General features: G+C 39.8%; 3 long non-coding RNA genes across 3 annotated transcripts; all 3 read right to left on the minus strand.

Moving 5' to 3' along the window:
* Positions 1-807: 807 nt before the first annotated feature.
* Positions 808-2065, minus strand: LOC137266399 (uncharacterized). The gene is made up of 2 exons (XR_010954979.1): positions 1759-2065; positions 808-901 (listed from the first exon to the last, which is right to left on the minus strand). It is a non-coding gene; the product is annotated as an uncharacterized lncRNA (long non-coding RNA).
* Positions 2066-6743: 4678 nt separating this feature from the next.
* On the minus strand, positions 6744-9887 carry LOC137265801 (uncharacterized). Its single transcript, XR_010954943.1, has 4 exons — positions 9872-9887; positions 8532-8592; positions 7932-8132; positions 6744-6835 (listed from the first exon to the last, which is right to left on the minus strand). It is a non-coding gene; the product is annotated as an uncharacterized lncRNA (long non-coding RNA).
* Positions 9888-14017: 4130 nt separating this feature from the next.
* LOC137266240 (uncharacterized) lies at positions 14018-15769 on the minus strand. Its single transcript, XR_010954969.1, has 2 exons — positions 15527-15769; positions 14018-14115 (listed from the first exon to the last, which is right to left on the minus strand). It is a non-coding gene; the product is annotated as an uncharacterized lncRNA (long non-coding RNA).
* Between the last annotated feature and the right edge of the window lie 2640 nt (positions 15770-18409).

Genomic DNA, 18409 nt, shown 5'->3' on the forward strand with positions numbered 1-18409 from the left:
ATATCAGCTTCATATCTGTTCTGATTTTATCAGTTGCGTCAGTTCCTTCTAAGAATACCAAGAACTGCACGCACCATGTCTAAGCCATCAGAATCGGGGAAATACACCGTGCATAGTTAGGTCCCTTAACATTAACATGTAATTCTCTTCAAAGACACGAATCTGTTTAACTTGCGTTTCTGACAAAGTTAGAAAACATGACTGATCAGCATCATCTCATCATCGATCATCCTGTCTCATAAGCCTAACTCTCCCGTAGAGAGCAATGGGTCCTTGTTTGACAGCAATTTCTGGATGAAACGTTACAATGTACACGTAACGTGGCATCTATTGCAATAAAGTCAAATCATTAAGCTAGCAGGTCCATATAAAGCAATGGATACTTGCTTGACAGCAGTATTGGCATCTACAACCAAACGTCGGATCTATTGCAATATAATCAAATCATTAAGCTAGCAGGTCCATGTAAGGCAATGAATATTTGCTTGACAACAGTATTGGCATCGACACCCAAACGTGGCATCTGTTGCAATAAAGTCATATCATTAAGCTAGCAGGTCCATATAAAGCAATGGATACTTGCTTGACAGCAGTATTGGCATCTACAACCAAACGTCGGATCTATTGCAATATAATCAAATCATTAAGCTAGCAGGTCCATGTAAGGCAATGAATATTTGCTTGACAACAGTATTGGCATCGACACCCAAACGTGGCATCTGTTGCAATAAAGTCATATCATTAAGCTAGCAGGTCCATATAAAGCAATGGATACTTGGATCAGCAATAAGAATAATGGATCAGCAATAAGAATTAAAACATTTTATTCAAAGCATTACAAGCATTCCCTCAAATGCAGCAACATCTGCAACTGCTTCACTTCATCTGACATAATCCCTCTCTGCAAAGAAAGACACAGAAAAAGTGTTGAACGCTTAGAAGTGGAGGCTTGCCAGAAAACTCTGTCACTTAGATAATATAGTATTGAGGTTGAAAGTTTTCTTAAGATCAAATATCATCAGCGTTGGTTTTGTATATTTCCCCATAATGAAATAAAAATAACTGACTCTGAACTAGATAAACTGATGGTTGATATCATGAAGAATGGCGCCCAGTCTGGCAGGTTACCAAGCCTGACACGTGACCCATGCCTCGCCTCCAACGATAATGTTTGGAGGTAATTATGTGTTAACCATGAATCCTCACAAAGCACAAGCACTGTAGTTCACATGACACATGAAGTAAATGACGCCTCATGCTCTTAATTTCCAAAAGGTGGAAATACAATTAGGTTTGAGGTTTGAGCTTATCGTATTTTTTTTTGATTTTCTGTGATGGCACCCCATCTCCTTATCGTCCAAAGAATTTGAAAAAAATCTAACATTAGAGAAAGTAAGTGACTTAGGTTTCGATCCCCCTGAATTAAATCTAAACCTTCCCTAAGTATGTCATTATATTTTCGTAGCGTTGCCGGAAAAACCAAAGTGATGCTGGTGTTAGGACATGGTACCCAGAAACACGATCGAGGCAGATTCGAAACAACAATCACTGACTTTCTGCATGCCAGTGGGACGCTAAACTTTTTTCAGTTAAAAAGGTATTACACGATTGTTGTCATGTGTTACATGTCATACTTACAACCAAGGGTGTGTTATATGTCAAACGTAAAGCTAATGATATTCTACATGGCATATCCACACCCAAGGATATGTCACATGCCATACTTCCACCCAAGAATATCCTACTTGTCATACTTACACCCAATGACATTGCGGTGATGGTAATACGGCTCAGCTCGTGGATAGTATGGCTCAGCATGTGGATAATGTGGCTCGGCACGTGGATAGAATGGTTCAGCACGTGGATAGAATGGTTCAGCATGTGGATAGAATGGTTCAGCACGTGGATATAATGGTTCAGCGTGTGGAAACCGCACTCGAGCACCACGGTGGTAAGGTTCTGGATAGGGATGGTAGCCGGACCGTATATATGGAACATATGCCATGACAGCTGCAAAGGCGATGACTAGAACCAGGAGAGATGCAAGGACCTTCATTGTGGATTTTTTTCTGCAAATGTGAGAGCATAACATACAATAAGCTACAAAAACACAAACACTGCACAACCAGAATTAAATTGCAACAAATTCGATCAAATCACACTTCCAACTCATCATATTTGGAAACAAAAAGAATGGCAGGTACTCGCTTTACTATCTACACTCATATAAACCTTGATATAGAAATGTATATTAGATAGATATTTAAAGGGGGTTTTACATCTACAAACTCAACCAATTGAGTTGCTTCAGCATGTTCCCAGTACAGTAGTCTTTCATCCAGTCTTTTACTGGCAATACGCTTCTCTGAGCCTTTACATGTGTTTGTACAATACGCTGGTCGTTTTCATTTGAGCAAATGGTGATCCTGTGCATTTGTGTGATATTTTCTATAATTTTGTCGAACAGTTCACACGTGGTATCATCACTGTATGATAGCATATATTAATAACATACTCTGTCGTGGAATCTCATAATGTTAACCACTGGATTGTCGTGTTTTGATTCAGTTATTTACAGACCGTTGTAATACAGTTGTAATGTTGCTAAACAGTAAACAAAGGAACAGGTGAGTGAGTGAGTTTAGTTTTACGCCGCAGTCAGCAATATTCCAGCAATATGGCAGCGCTCTGTAAATAATCGAGTCTGGACCAGACAATCCAGTGATCAACAACATGATCATCGATCAGGGCAATTGGGAACCGATGACATGTGTCAACCAAGTCAGCGAGCCTGACCACACGATCCCGTTAGTCGCCTCTTATGACAAGCACAGTCGTCTTTTATGGCAAACATGGGTTGCTGAAGGCCTATTCTACCTTGGACCTTCACGGGTCTAACCAAAGGAACAGACAAACACATACTGACAATATAGTCGGAACTGTTTAGTCAAGTCTGCTTATAGTAAGGATTTCTTATGGAAGTGGAACATAACGTGTAGCTCTTATTTCAACAGTTAAGTGCGGGATGCTTGCTTGCTTGATGTCGTGTAAGGAAACAAATTGACCTAAGCACCTGGGATACGATGTCAGCCACCCTATCCCGTTAGTCGCCCCATACGACAATCATGGATTGATGAAGATCATTTCTACCTCGGATCTTCACAGGTTTGCTTATCAGGAGCCAGTATCTTCACGCGCCTCCATATATGTCCACATAAACAATTTGCAATTAGGCAAGGACCGTGCAAAGTAATCTATCTTCTATCTATCTATCTATCTATCTATCTATCTATCTATCTATCTATCTATCTATCTGTCTATCTATCTATCTATCTATCTATATATATATATATACATATATATATATATATATATATATATATATATATATATATATATATATATGGATATAGATAGATAGATATAGTCTGGTTCATAATTATTGAGAATTTTTCTTCTTACTTTGAGCTATCCTAACACCTCAACTGATTCACTGATACTTAAAACTAAGTAATTGTATAAGGGAGGTAACTCATCTTGGCCTACTGAGTATAGTACAATTAGAGTTACCTCCCCTGAATTTGTAGCAGACGTCATTTTCCTCAGCACTGTCAACAATGTCTGCTGAAGATAAAAGAAGGTTGATTTTTGAGTTGTGTAATCAAGGAATTGATGATGTAAATACATTGGCAGAGAGAACAGGAACTCCTCTTTCTACTGTGTATAGGATTAGGAAGACTTTTAAAGAGGAAAAGGATTTGGGGCACCAGAAAGGAACAGGGAGACCCAGAAAATTGGACTTCTCAGATCGCGTTCGGCTGGGAATTTTAGCGTCTAAAAAGCAAAGGGCAAGTATCTCCAACATCAGGTATGAAATGATAGATAGGGGATCAACAGTTGTATCAAAATCTACAGTTAGAAGAAATTTGATTGATCTTGGATGGGAGAAAAAGACTGGAATTCCTTCTCCTCTCATGAAACAAGAACATAAAGACAGGCGTGTTGAGTGGTGTTTGGCACATGAAAACTTTGACTGGGAAAATGTGATTTTTACTGATGAAAGCTCAATATGGGTATATCCCAATAATGTGAAAATATGGACAAAGTCTGCGTCAGCACCGTTGTATCGACGACCTAAATACAGCCCAAAGTTTCATGTATGGGGAGGGATATCCTTATTAGGAACGACCCCGCTGTGTGTGTTTGAGGGAAATCTGACAAGTCAACGCTACACTAACATATTAGATAATTTTCTCCTTCCAAGTGCACATGTGTTTTATGGAAATGACTGGATTTTGCAGCAAGATAATGATCCTAAACACACCGCAAAACATGCCAAGCAGTGGTTTCAGGAGAAAAATGTGACTGCATTACCATTTCCTGCATATAGTCCTGACTTAAATCCCACTGAGAACATTTGGGGGATGATGAAGGAATGTGTGAATCAAAAGGGGTTGACACAAATTGAAGACATGAAGAGAGAAGTGGTCCGATACTGGGACAGCATAACTCACGAGACACTAACCTCTCTGATATAAAGTATGCCTACCCGTCTTAGACTGTGCCGTGAAGCTCAAGGAGACTTGATAAAATATTAAATTGTTACCTACACAACATGGAAAGGTCAGTTCACTTTTACAATACATTCAATTTTATCTGATTTGTTCTCGTTTAATAATATGAAATGCTTTAGCTATTCTCAATAATTTTGAACCATACTGTATATATCCACGAACACATTCCAGGAAAAAGGTTTCGTTACTATTAATGAGCGATGACGACATTGGGATTTATTTCATGCACAGAATGTCGCATCAACGCCATCAGCATGATAAACCCAAAAACAGTATCCACGTACGTATATTTTGGCTATCGACAATACTACCCTGACAATACTCTGGCTATGATAAATTAACGCTGTATTCGCGCTTGCAAATATGGCTGAAACCAGAACAGAATAAGAGACAAAAGATTTCTTACCTCGATAGGTTCAAGTAGAACTGGCCGGAAAACCACGTGTCAGTCCTTTTATACTAGTGACCCTTATGACGTATCCGACACATGATTGGATATGTGACGTATTACAGATGATCACGTTCTACTTTATTGTGATGGATGGACGTAGCCTAGGGGCAATCTTGAGTATTGCTCAACATTCATGAATACCTTGTTGTTCATTTTGTGATAGGCTTTCATTTCACGATCAAGACAAAGCAAGGGTGTATAAGATCCATCAACCCAATGAGATCTGCATAATTTAAGACACCGAGTTACCGTAATATGTGCACAATTATTCTGAAAAGTTATTTTGAGAGGAGTTGTAGAAACAGTTGAACTTCTAAAAACCTCTTGCTCAAAAATTTTTCAGGCATTAGTACAACTTCATATTCATGATATTTCCACACATGACACATCAGCGACAAATACTATTCAGATCCTTATTTAGGAAGCACCATGTACCATACGTTCATGTGTGTCCATACGTGCCAGTTAAATATCGCTTTCCTTATATTTCCTTTCGACCTGTAAACACATATTGATGATTTAGTCGGAATCGCATAGTGGACACTGGTTTGGTTTGGTTATATTATGGTTCAATACATTGTTGTCACCGTAACTGACAATGTTACGAATTCAAATGCGTATTGCCATTTTTATAACTCCAGGCTTGCAAACGATCTTTGTACCAAACGTGGAGTCATCCAAAACATCGCCATCCTAGGTCCAAATATTGTACAAAGGGCTTGAAGTGCTTTTAAGAAATGTCATCTGGCGTAATAGTGCAAACGTGTTACCAAGCACATAATTGGTGGTTTAAAGGTTGAATATTTTGTATTGTCCTGGTACTTCGGGTATTGAACGGACAGAGCTGATATTGAACAGTAAGCTGCCCACGTGACACAGACAAGAGATCATGTGTTCTGAATATTAATGCATATTCCAGGTTCGTGCCAAACATACTATCTAATTATTATACACTCCTGAGGTAAGGAACAAAATGTGATATTGTGGAACAAAATTGGAGGTAAAACAGGAGTCGGGTGTAACCAAATACATATTTCTAGTGTCCTTCCTTGGCCATTACTCGTGGCCGTATTGAAGGAATGGGCTTAAACCCGCTCTGAACAATATTCTACGTGCAACAAGGTGAGCTGTGCTGTCAAACCCAGAAACACAACAGGGGCTAACCCCTAATATATGTGTTACATAGTCGTGTTTAACTATTCTGAACAACAAAAGAAAAGCAATTCTGAATGTTTGTCTTACTTTTATGAGATTTCATTTTTTCAAAAATTGCGTTTATTTTGATGTTCAGTATACTTGAGAGAGTCAATACTTTAAAGTAATGTAAAATAGAACTGCCAGATATTGCTGCAAAAATGCATTTTCCTCGAGCAAATTTGTGAACTTATGAACACATGAATACAATTTCACATGCTATTTTTGGATTATCTCTTGAGATCTTTCCGCTGATATTATACAAGAAATATGTGTAGCAGTTTTGTAGCATGCCTCCTTTTGTGTGTCAAGTTAGGACTGGCTGGCCATCCCTAAGATGTCCCGCCCGACAGTAGTTATTTCAAACTATTGGGGGAAATCTATGGTCACTGGTGCAGACAGACAACTATGGCGAAGAGTGACTTGACAGGGATGAGAACAATTCGACCACCCGCGATGAGAAATCTTTCTACTCAAGCAGACCATGGGTATTCTATGTTTCCATTTAAATAAAATCATAACCATTTTATCGTTTGATTTGTTTTATTCAAAACATCACATGTTCCAAAACAAGCGCCAACAAACGCTGGGCGACTGCCTCATCGTTCAACCATTTCTGAAAATGAAGATAAAAGCCGTGTTAAGTGCTTCAGAGGGGAAGGATAAACACACATCTACATGCAAGTACAATCTTGACCTAATCGTTCCCGAAGTTAAATTTCCCCAAAGTTAGTACGTGGCTGGACGTCATACTGAACCCAATCCCAAACAGACGAGGACATTCCTGTGCATAGTGGACACATCGGTATTGCAGTATAGCCACGTATTTGCGGTAGGTAGACTACTAGACGAGCAGGTCACCGATCCTGACCATCTGATCCAATGATCAAACCTTTTATGACAAGCAATGGTTCCTGTTTGGCAAACCCGTGAAGATATGGAAATGGGTTGGAAATGGTCTTCAGCAATCCATGTTTCTCGCAAGAGGGTGGTCAGGCTCACTGATTTGATGAACACATGTCATCGCAACCCAGTTGTGAAGATCGATGCTACTGATCACTGGATGGCTTGGTCACATATCTGGCTGGAAGACTTATGAGAATGGCGTAAAATAACACGACAAACCAAATCCTTTGGGACAGTTTTCTAAATACAGATCCACACACCGCGCACAGAGGACGTACGAGGACGCACACGTCAGTAGACGCCTATGCTTCATTTCGTCCCAAAAGTTGAAATGCACCAAGGGCAGTAATCGCAAATTATATCTGTAATGGTAAACTATCTCTGTATATGAAAATATTCGGCGTAAAACTACATCCACTCACTGTATTTGAAAATGATAACAATGAACTGTGTCTTGTAAACTTTGAATCCTCCCGAACGATGCCATTTTTGCATTAGATCACAAGTGAGTGATTTCTTTATGGGGAAGGAAATCTCGAAGTTATGTGGGTCGTTGAGGCATAATACAAGAATGATGTAACCCTGGCGCTGCTCAAACTAGATAATTACTCGGGCCAGAGGAGATTCGGACCCACCATGCACGTCTGGCGTGCCAAGGGAACAGAACCCTGCTGAGCGAATACTGAACGATAAGAGGTCTCTGGTTGTACCGGATTGGATTGAAAGATAATCAGATGTAAGAGGTCTCAGAGGGTACAGGATTGGATTGAAAGATAATCAGATGCTATGTCACAGGTCATACTTACACCCTTTGAAGCCGATTTTGTGATAATATGGCTCCGCACGTGGGTAATACACTCCAGCAGGTTGATAGAAAGGCTCTACGACGGCATACGGTTCTGGATAGGCAAGGTAGCCACGACGGAAATAGGGAACATGCGCCATGACCGCTGCAAAAGCGATGACGAGAACCAGGAGAGATGCGAGGGCCTTCATTGCGGATATATCTGCAAGTATGAATGTATGCCAGAAAATTCGAATTTCATAATGTTTGATTAAATATAAACAATCTGCAACACTGACAGAAATGGGTTCAGAAACGAATTAAGAAGGCCCTTGCAGAGTTTACCGAATCAAATATTTTTGCTCATATTTATATGATACTGGAAAGCACAATCAGGAAAACAAGCGATTCTTTGAGGGCAGCCCTGTGGTTTAAACTGTGTGTAAAGGTTAACAGAGGTTAATCAAGAGGGTGATGCTATGTTTATGTTAAAATCTGTACTCTGAAACACGAATAGCGGAAAGAGTATTGATACACTGACAGAAAATCCGTCCTGTCAGTATGATTCAATTTCTGTATTAACGAATTAAGACTAGGTTGTAGTGAATACATGAATACATACATGCGGATGATGTCACTATAATCCTTCCATTGATCACTCGCTCGATGTATTGACTTTTGCACTGTGGGCATCAAAAACAATGAAAATACGAACCCAGAATAAGTTAATACTGGATCAGGAGCCAAAGAACTAATCTGCATAATACTGTTTGCAAAATCATGCTGTCAGCTGAATTTTCGTTCCGTATCAAATTATTGTAATGATAGTTTACATTCTTATCTGAAATAGCTTACTACATAGGCATGAAGTTGCGTGTATTTAAATTGTAAATGTTTGCCTGATTTACATGGACATCTAAGAGGATTAATTTCTAAAATTATCATAGTAGTTTCTTCAGCAGATGTAAAATACAAGACCCACTGACTGGGTAAGAAATTCTTCATTCATCTTTTGACTTTCAACACGACGGAACAGTCATGACATGATTCAGTGGCTCGTCCGCTGCCCTGTTCCGTTTCGATCTTCTCCACACAAGTGTTGCTATAGGTATTAAGGAGTGAGGACGAGACCACCTTTTCAATAACAAGTTCCTCTGCGTAAAAGCACGGCATAACTGTTGTATTGTACATTTGCCATCTAACTTAACGTGTAGTTCCAATACAGGCTTTACGAGTTTATCACTTTCCAAAGCGACTATTTACAAATGAGTAGCGTGTGTATGTATATGTGCTTATGTCCTGAGATACATGAATAAGTTTAAAAAGAACCCAGAGCATTGTATAAAGGTTAGCTATGTGAATATCTCAGAAAGAGTGAAATAAATAAAAAAGTGCAAGAAAGAAAGAAAGTTCAGGAACAAAAAAAGACAACTTACATATATTGATATATTAAATTTCAAGCAGTTCAATAAACTGAAAATCGAAGATTGGATAAGAATGTCACTTTCCACTGACAAAGCAATGACCAATATGAATGCCTTGAAACCATGTATGAAAGAAGAAAGACACGTTAAGAGCGATTCAGTTGAAAACGACAACGACACCTGATATTGTAAGGGTCGCCAAGGCTCGATAAACATTTTATTCCCTATGGTAGGGGGATATTTATCATAAAATACACATTCTAATATTCCAGTCCATGATTCGCACTGTACTGAAAATGTTTCGTTTGACATGGCCAAAGCCATGATCTTGCTTGTGTCCATTCATGCAGTGCTTGCATACTTAAACCTGCTATATATATAGCATGAGATTCTTGAGAGGCATTTAGAAGTTGGTATTGAAGTAAAAGACACATGTATTACATATTATTTTCTTTTGCAGCTATAGCATATTTGAAATGCTTTATATCAAATAGCGTTGTTAGATGTTCCATGTTAAAATTGAATACCAAATACTTACCTCAATTGCTATAATTTTAACTGGTCTTCAAATCATCTAGCAAATCCCTTTTATAGTCTTTTCCTTAATGACTTAAACAATAAATGCCAAGTTGATTAACTGGGAAAATAATGACTTCAAAATTCAAAGATGTAATTTCTCAAAAATGTATTTACAGCTTGAGGTCATTACCGAATGGTACGGCTTTGCCGATACATTGCTTAAGACAGTGCTTGTCATTTCGTTGTATTTTGATCAATTATAGACGAGGTTGCATAAGGCATGCTTGGCCCACGGGCTGTGTATGATGCATTAAGATGAACTATATCTACACGGTGTCTTTATCTACAGAGGCAGATATGAAATAAATTTCTGAACAACGCTTCAAAATGTTCCATTAAAAAGACGTAGTAGGTATTCCTTTATTTGTGATGTTATGGCAACCAAGCTAGAAGACTGCATAAAAAAACAAACACAAACAAACAAACAAAAAAAACACACCAAAGAAACTGTTATGACTTGACAACGTATTGTGAAATACGTGCAAACACACAAATGTATTGCAAGCGATTTTAATGATATTTACTGCGTGAACGGGTGTTCTGTTCATTTCGCTGATAAAAAGTAACTGAAAGTCAATCTCATATTCTTTTAACATCAGTTAAACCTTGTTTGACGTCCGGCATCTGTTGCGTCAGGAACGGCGATGGGCTATTGGCATGTTGGGAGCTGGAACAACATACATCACTCTTACATGAGCTCTTAGCATCTCGCAGTCAGTAAGTAGCAGATTATAATCACGATATGGACAGACAAAAGGACGTTGATGACAGACGTCGACCTAACCGCACAAGGATGACAACTGGCTGACGAGACATGTTTCATCCGAAAGACTCTCTTACGAAACAATTGTTTAATTGGTTCTTCAATTAGAGCTTCAGGGGAGGCTGTTAGAGTGACCGGACAGTTAGTAATCGGCTGCCCATAGGGAATTTGTCTGCGTCCACGTTTCCCCCCTCAATTGATGTGCTGTCACATTACTGCACAGTGTCACTGGTATTCAAAAGCGACTGACGTTATGTTTTCGGTGTATGAAAGTTTACTTTGGACTTGGTTCTTATATTCTGTTTCAGGATGACAACGTAAAAACACACAGCGCTCCTATAACATAAACACCTAACCATGGCCATCACGCCCGTGATGGTCCCGTTAAGAACTGACCTTAAGCAACTCAAGCTTGTAAGAGGCGACCCATGCAGATAGCAAAGGTACTGTAAGTCTCCATGGTACCAAGTATGGTGATCTGCCTTCTGTTGTTGGCGATCTATTGCCCGTTTTTATATTGTATCGTCCAAATAGTGCCATTCTTAATGAACTTGGGCTGCCCTGCAGAGAGATTGTAATGGACAGACACTCTTACTTCATCAGGTGTATGTGTCATCGAGTCAGGAGTATGTGTCATTGTCCTGGGTTGGGAATATAGGCGGATTCGCGCGATATTAAACTGACCCTTCATGGGCAATGCCGGCATGGTCAGTGGGCTTTGGTCACTCCTCTTGGAACATCTATAGTCGTTGTATTGTTAAACTATTTAAGTTACTTGTATGATCGGTAACAGACACATTTACTTGAGTTCGCACCACACTGTTAAGAAACTCTTACACGTCTTTGTCTCTTTACACGATCATCACATTTCATTCTTTTCTACTTTCTTTTGATGTTTGTCATTCCATCGGTGAGGATCAGTGACAAAATGTCATCGCTAACTCTACGATGGAATTGCCGGAGTATACTAAGAACAAAATCAATTTGTTCACCGTCACAAACAAACGGGAAGAAAATTGGTGTGCGGACATAAACCCTTAATAATGTTTACAAACGAAACGCTAAGTTACTCATTGAAGCCTGTTAATCCTTGTAATCTCTATTTCTGATTCAAGTCACATCAAGTCAATCACTCAGTAGTTCAAACATGTTTAGGGGCTTTGTCCAAAGGTCCCCATTTCGATTTTTCTGTTCTTACGGGTTTTTTTTGTCCATATGGGTTTTTGTCCTTAAAATAAAACTAAGATAAATGTCACTCAGTGATACATGTTTCGCACGGTTCTAAACGCCATGACAACATTGACTCCTATATCTCGAGACTTTCTGAATTGAGGTTCAGATGACGGCATATGTCATTTGACGTAAACTATGAAGACAATGATCTGTGAAATTCGGGACTTACACATCCACAACAAGTATATGGAATATGTGCACAAGACATTTAGACCATGTATCCCTTTGTGCACCCAATGTGCGACCCTTGCTGCTGATTTATATTTGATTCGTGTTTGTTGTTTAACGCTGCATTATGACGGTAGTCTGTAAATATACATGATTGGCAATTCTACGATTGATGTCATGACCATCGATCTACGCAACTGTGATAGGATGGCATGAAACAACCAAGACAGCGAACCTGGCCACCCAATCCCCATTCCGAAACAAACATAAGTTGCTGAAGATCAGCTCTAACCTAGCTATCTTGTGTTATGTCTCAGTATATAGATATAGGATTTCTGCTTGGATTGGCAACAACGATAGTGTCCAACTATCATGAGTGAGAGAGTAAGTTTAGTTCTACGCCGCACTCAGCAATATTCCAACTCTATGGCAGCGGTCGGTGAAGAATCGAGTCTAGACCAGACAATCCAGTGCTCAACAGCATGATCATCGATCTGCGCAATTGGGAACCGATGACATGTGTCAACCAAGTCACCCAATCGTGGTAGTCGCTTCTTACGACAAGCACTCATTCCATCCCTGACCTTCAAGAGTCAACTATCATGAAATAGCTAATTTCTTTCCAGCTACTAATTAGTTCACCCTAGAACCATCACCCTAAACTGTCTATTCTGTTTCGTATTCAAGCCAATGCGCACAGTGTCAAAGCTTCAAGAATATGTAGTCCGGGTGTGTATATGTATGTATGTGCGTGCATGCGTGCGTTAGTGAGTATGTGTATCCAATTCAGTCCACTCAAAGTTATCAAAACTCTAAGGTGTATCATAGATTGCTCTGCTTGTTCTCCTGGATGAGAGCGCTGCTTTTCAGATCAAGTGCATCTCATCCGCGGTGTGCCATAATGTTTTGATCCGGTATTGTTTACCCTTTATACAAAGGAGGTGAGTGAGGCCCAGTACAAGGTGGCAAGAGATCTCAATGTTGAAGATACGCAGCCCAGATATCAATAGCAAACACAGTGCTCCTTCAGAGGTAACAACCGAAAACGGATAAAGAGCTTGATGACACCAGGAAACTCAGTGACGAAAGGAATGCATGCTCGGAGTCAATGTTGCAAGATGCAGTTCAGATCTCTCCACATTACAGACTAGTGCTTCCAATATTCTATTCAGTTCGCCTGTTAAGCACCTAGGTGTTGGACTGAACTCGGAACTGTTGTTAAACAAACATGTCAGCCATATCGTTATAGTTTGCTCTTTTCATCTGAGTAATGTTGCTAACATCGATAAAGTAATTGATGAAAAAAATCTCTTAGCACCCTGAATCTCTCCCTTCTAACATCCAAGCTTGATTATTAGAGCAGGTTCCATGCCGATGCACCTAATGTTGGTACCAATGCACTACAATATAGTCTCCAGTGGTAGGACGGGTGGTGGGTAGCCGAGTTGTTCGCCATGCCGAAGGATTGATTCCCCACATGGGTACAATGTGTGAAGCCCATTTTTAGGGTCTCCTGTAGTGATGCTCGTGATAGACGTTAAGACCAACTGTAGTAATTGTGCGTGACATACACTGGCTATAAGGCCTTGTGTCATATCTATTGTTGCTTATCTGACGCTGCCACACAGCAGCTCTGTATGGTTTCGTCACCGAATAGAAACCAGTAAAATCACCGTAGTCGTATAGCTAATTCTGCTCAAAGTTTCATCTCTGAAAAGTGTCCTTCTTAACAGAGATATTGATATGGTATAATGTTGAAACGGGGCCGATGGAAGAACCATGTGGTTTGGTCTTTAGCTCGACACAACAAAGACTCCGGTTCGTGTCGTCACTTGAGCACGATGTATCAAACCAATTTATCGTGTCTCCCTTTGCAACATCGATGGAATATCACTATACTCGCGTCTTCAACACTTCACATAAAACCAAAAAAGAAGTACAAATGAGCAAATAATTTATTCAGGTTTTGACCTTGCCTCGTTTCACAAAAGAGACATCCTGAGACAAGTGTTGGTTGTTTTCTGTCAGGCTGTGAAATTCTGGAAAGAGGAAGTTCATCAAATATAGGGTACGCTTACGAACATGACACATGTTTAAACAATATTATGAATTATACTGTCAGAGTCGACCAATAAAAGCGGAGGAAAATTATGGAGACAGATTGGTCCAGGGATAGACCCTGCGGCAAATGACTTCGATGACATTAAGTCCTGGTTTTAAAACCAGAAAAGTATTGAAACCATCTCAGTCGGTGATCGAGGAATGGCCGAATCGCGAAGCGATTGGCATAGTTCAACGATATAGTTAAACAATATAGGTCTTATAGGATGTGACCACATTTCAGTGCATTTTAACAGGTTGATTGGGACCTCAACATCAGATTTCACACAATACCGAACAGCAAAAGAAACGCAAGGTTAGAAAAAATGAAATCTCCTAAAAGTATGCGGTCATGTTAATGACTTCTATTTAACAAAATGTGTTTCTTCCTTACTGTTCAGTATATATGGGTCCTGGGGCGAATAAGCTCCATCCTGATGGGGAATCTTAATAGTAATAATAATATTATAATACTACAGATAAGGTGGAAACATCAACTCTGGTCCTGACAAATGTGATCAGGAGAACAACGCCTATGTAGACTCTGCGAAATTCAAGTTGTATCATCATGGCTGAGTCACACATTGTCACGTCCTTTAGAGAACTGGGGAACTGATGTAGCCTTGTGAACTAAACGTTCGCTCGCCTAACTGAGGATCGGGTTCGACTCCACACATGGGATGTGTGAAATATTACTCGTGTCACCATCCGTGATATTGCTGGAATATTGCTATAAGCAACGTAAAGCATATCTCACCCATACAACCACTACAAGACTTACATGGCAGAGACTTTGGGATGTCATAAACTTACGAACAACAGAACGAAGAACCACTGTGGTGTAAGGGAGAAAACGGAGTAAGGGGTCACTCGGTACATCCTAGACCTGGGACGACTATAGGCAAGGGTGTTTTTAATATATATATATATAATATACCATGTTCAGCCTGGTAGGGAATCGAAGGCGCAGTAAGCAAAAATTTGACCACCAGACCGCCAACGTGAGTGGTGTTTACTCCATAGTGCAATCAAATAACATCGATTGAAAACTCTAATTGTTCGATCGTTTAGCTTTTCACCTTAAAGCGGATTAATAACACTATAAACGCCTACCTGTGACATGGTATAAAGGCATGACCATCATGAACATTATTATCTTCAAAGCAGGTCTGGTGCTACGGCATCAATGAAAACGGACATAAAACGAATCCTCATTAACTCGAAATGTATTGACCAGACAAATCGATTGCAAGGCTATGAGAATACATTATTCTTGTCCAGTTACCCTCTTGTCTTGGATATGCTGACAACGTTACGAATAAACGATCTAAGGACACCAAATCTACTTACATCCGAGGATTGGGAAACGGCGGTGGAAAAGTCCAAATGGCTCGGCGATTGGAAACAAGATTGGTTCCGGCCGAGGGAAGAAAAATGGTTCTGGGAACACTCGAGGGTAGAGGACGTGTGACGATACCATAGCAACCAGCGTGCAGACGAGAAGTACAAGAGCTAGGACCTTCATTGTCGAATTCTCCTTGGCGAACTGGTATCTGCAAACATGAACAGAACTTCAACAGTACCTGACAGAGATGTGAGATCGTGCATTTATTCAGCTATGGTGCATCACGTGATTGTTATTTTGGTCTGATTAATTGAAGCACGTGGTAAATAGTAAACGTTTTTTAATTCATCATCTGTGTAATACCTATTTTTTTAGCTTATTGGGGTCCTTTTTGACAGATAATCGTTAATGATTGTTGCATAGCATTGACATATAACACATTATGATAATTTCTTGACGTCCCTGTTATAATCCGTCTTAATGCATATCAAAATGTGATTATCATTTTTTAAGTAAAAGACAGAAAACACCTTGAAGTCAATGTGTTCCTTGTTTGTTTTTGTCGACGCTGTGCGGTTATATTCAAATGTAATGGTCACAGATTCTTCGTTGTGATTGAATAATTGACAGGCTCAAGTCTTAACAGCTTCAAATCACATTTCAGTGACTGTGCACTACGTTGTTAAAACAGCAAACAGTCAGCACTAGAAAATGAAATGAATATCTAGTTCCTAAGATACGATTAAAACCTGATACAACCTTGTGTGTGTTTGTAAACATTTAAGTGGGCCATGTTGCAGTTCCTGTTAAGCGGGAACGAACATTTGTTAAATGAAGATTAATAGGATTAAATAAATTAAAAAATAATAATAAAAGATTAACACATGGTTCCTTGGTTACGAGTGTCTCATAAATGATGTGTTCCGACAAGACATCAACTCATCACTGTTTTCGTAAATGCATAAATGTTTGTAAATGAATAAAAGCATGTTGGGAGAAATCTCTCTTCAAAAGCATATTATGCCATGCTTCTATCAGTGCTTGACCTGTGATGATCCCTGTAAGAATTGGTCTTCAGCCACCCGTGCTTGTCGTAAGATCGTAATGGGATCTGGTGGTCACGTTCGCTGACTTGGTTGACACATGTCATCGTATTCCTATTGTGTAGAGCGATTCTTAGGACGATGCTCACTGGATTGTCTTAACTTGATTATTTACAGACCGCCACCATGTAGCTGTGAGTGCGGCATTAAATAACGACCAACCAAAAAGTAACACAATAGTGTAGTGTAGTGCAGAACAATATCAACTCTAGAAACACGTAACCTTATTGGGTAACGAGGAGTGAGTTTAGTTTTACGCCGCACTCATCAATATACCAGCTGTATGGTGGCGGTCCGCAAATAATCGAGTCTGGTCCAGACAATCTAGTGATCAACAGCATAAGCAACGACATGTGCAAATGTGAACCGATGACAGGTGTGGACAAACTCGAGCCTGACTACTCGATCCCGTTAGTCGCTTCTTACCACAAGCATGGTCGCTTTTTGTGGCAAGCATGGGTTGCTTGACGGGTCGGATAACGAAGAACACACATTGAAATACTGTACCTGCAAAAAGGTTCTGGTCAGTCGATGATGTTGAAAGACAAAGTTTGGGGCACTTATATACGTTTTCTGCTGGATTGATTGACAAGAAACGTGCTGTCAAGAAAGAAGTGTTCCGTTGTTTTTATGATCATGTCTACTCTCAATTATTTGACAACCTGTCGAACAGGGAAATGAGGTCATCTCGCAATACATTTGCATTGCCCTCGCTCCGTTACGCTGAAGTGCATTGAGTACATCCTCCTTCGTCACTGCTATGGCCTTATATGATGGCTGATCACGCGATGTTTTCATAATTGCAAAAAATAGTGCGTGAGTGAGTGAGTTAAAATATATTTGCCTGAACAATACATTAAAAACACAGACTGTCTATCGCAAGCACCTGAAGGTAAAATACCAGACAAGGAACCATGGGGACTTACGTTACCTTTGCTACCTGCATGGGTCCTAACTGGGATTACACTACTAACCGCCGGCGATTGTACGTATTTTTAGTTTTAACAAACATACCTCGAATAAAACGCTTGGTATACCTGAATTTACTAGACTCTGTGAATGCAAATCGTGGATTTTTAACAATAATTTGTTGTTTAGTGTTGAATATATTCCAGCAATATGAGGTCAGACAGAACCAGTGATTGATATTCAGAGCACGATGCAGCACCATGCGATGACATTATGGCCGCACGATGAAGTGAAAGTAGTAGAATACTGGAATCTGTCTTGTATCATGTTTATTTAGGAATTATGCAGATGAGAACGATAGCGTTATGTTTGTTTAAAATAATAAGGGAATATAGTGTCAAAGTTGAATTTATCTGTTTAATAGCGATTAGAGTTCTTGTAGTGAACAAGTGATTTTCGTTATACGCCGCTCTTAGAAATATTTCAGCAAAATCACGGCGGGGGACACCAGACACACATTGTGCCCGCGAGGGGAATCGAACCCGGGCCTTAGGCGCGATGAGAGAATGCTTGAAGCAACCCCGCCGCCCCTGAGTTCTGGTTGGTTCAATGAATATGCACTTGTCAACCTATTATGTATGATCAACACGCCGTAAAGTCGTAAATTTCACGAAAGAAAGTATCTGAATTTTTTTGTGTCATTCCCCTGACATTTGGGGTGAAGGACTGTGCACCGACATGTACAAGAAATGATCAGTAATGATATTCCTGAAAGTCACTTCATCTTACTAGCAGTACCAGTACTTCTGCAAGGCCAAGCCCTAACTAAACCGTGTTGCAAGCGTGAATAATATTTTAAAATGTAATGATTCAATG

The sequence above is a fragment of the Haliotis asinina genome, chromosome 15 (assembly GCF_037392515.1).
Source record: "Haliotis asinina isolate JCU_RB_2024 chromosome 15, JCU_Hal_asi_v2, whole genome shotgun sequence".
Classification (NCBI taxonomy): Eukaryota; Metazoa; Mollusca; class Gastropoda; order Lepetellida; family Haliotidae; genus Haliotis; species Haliotis asinina.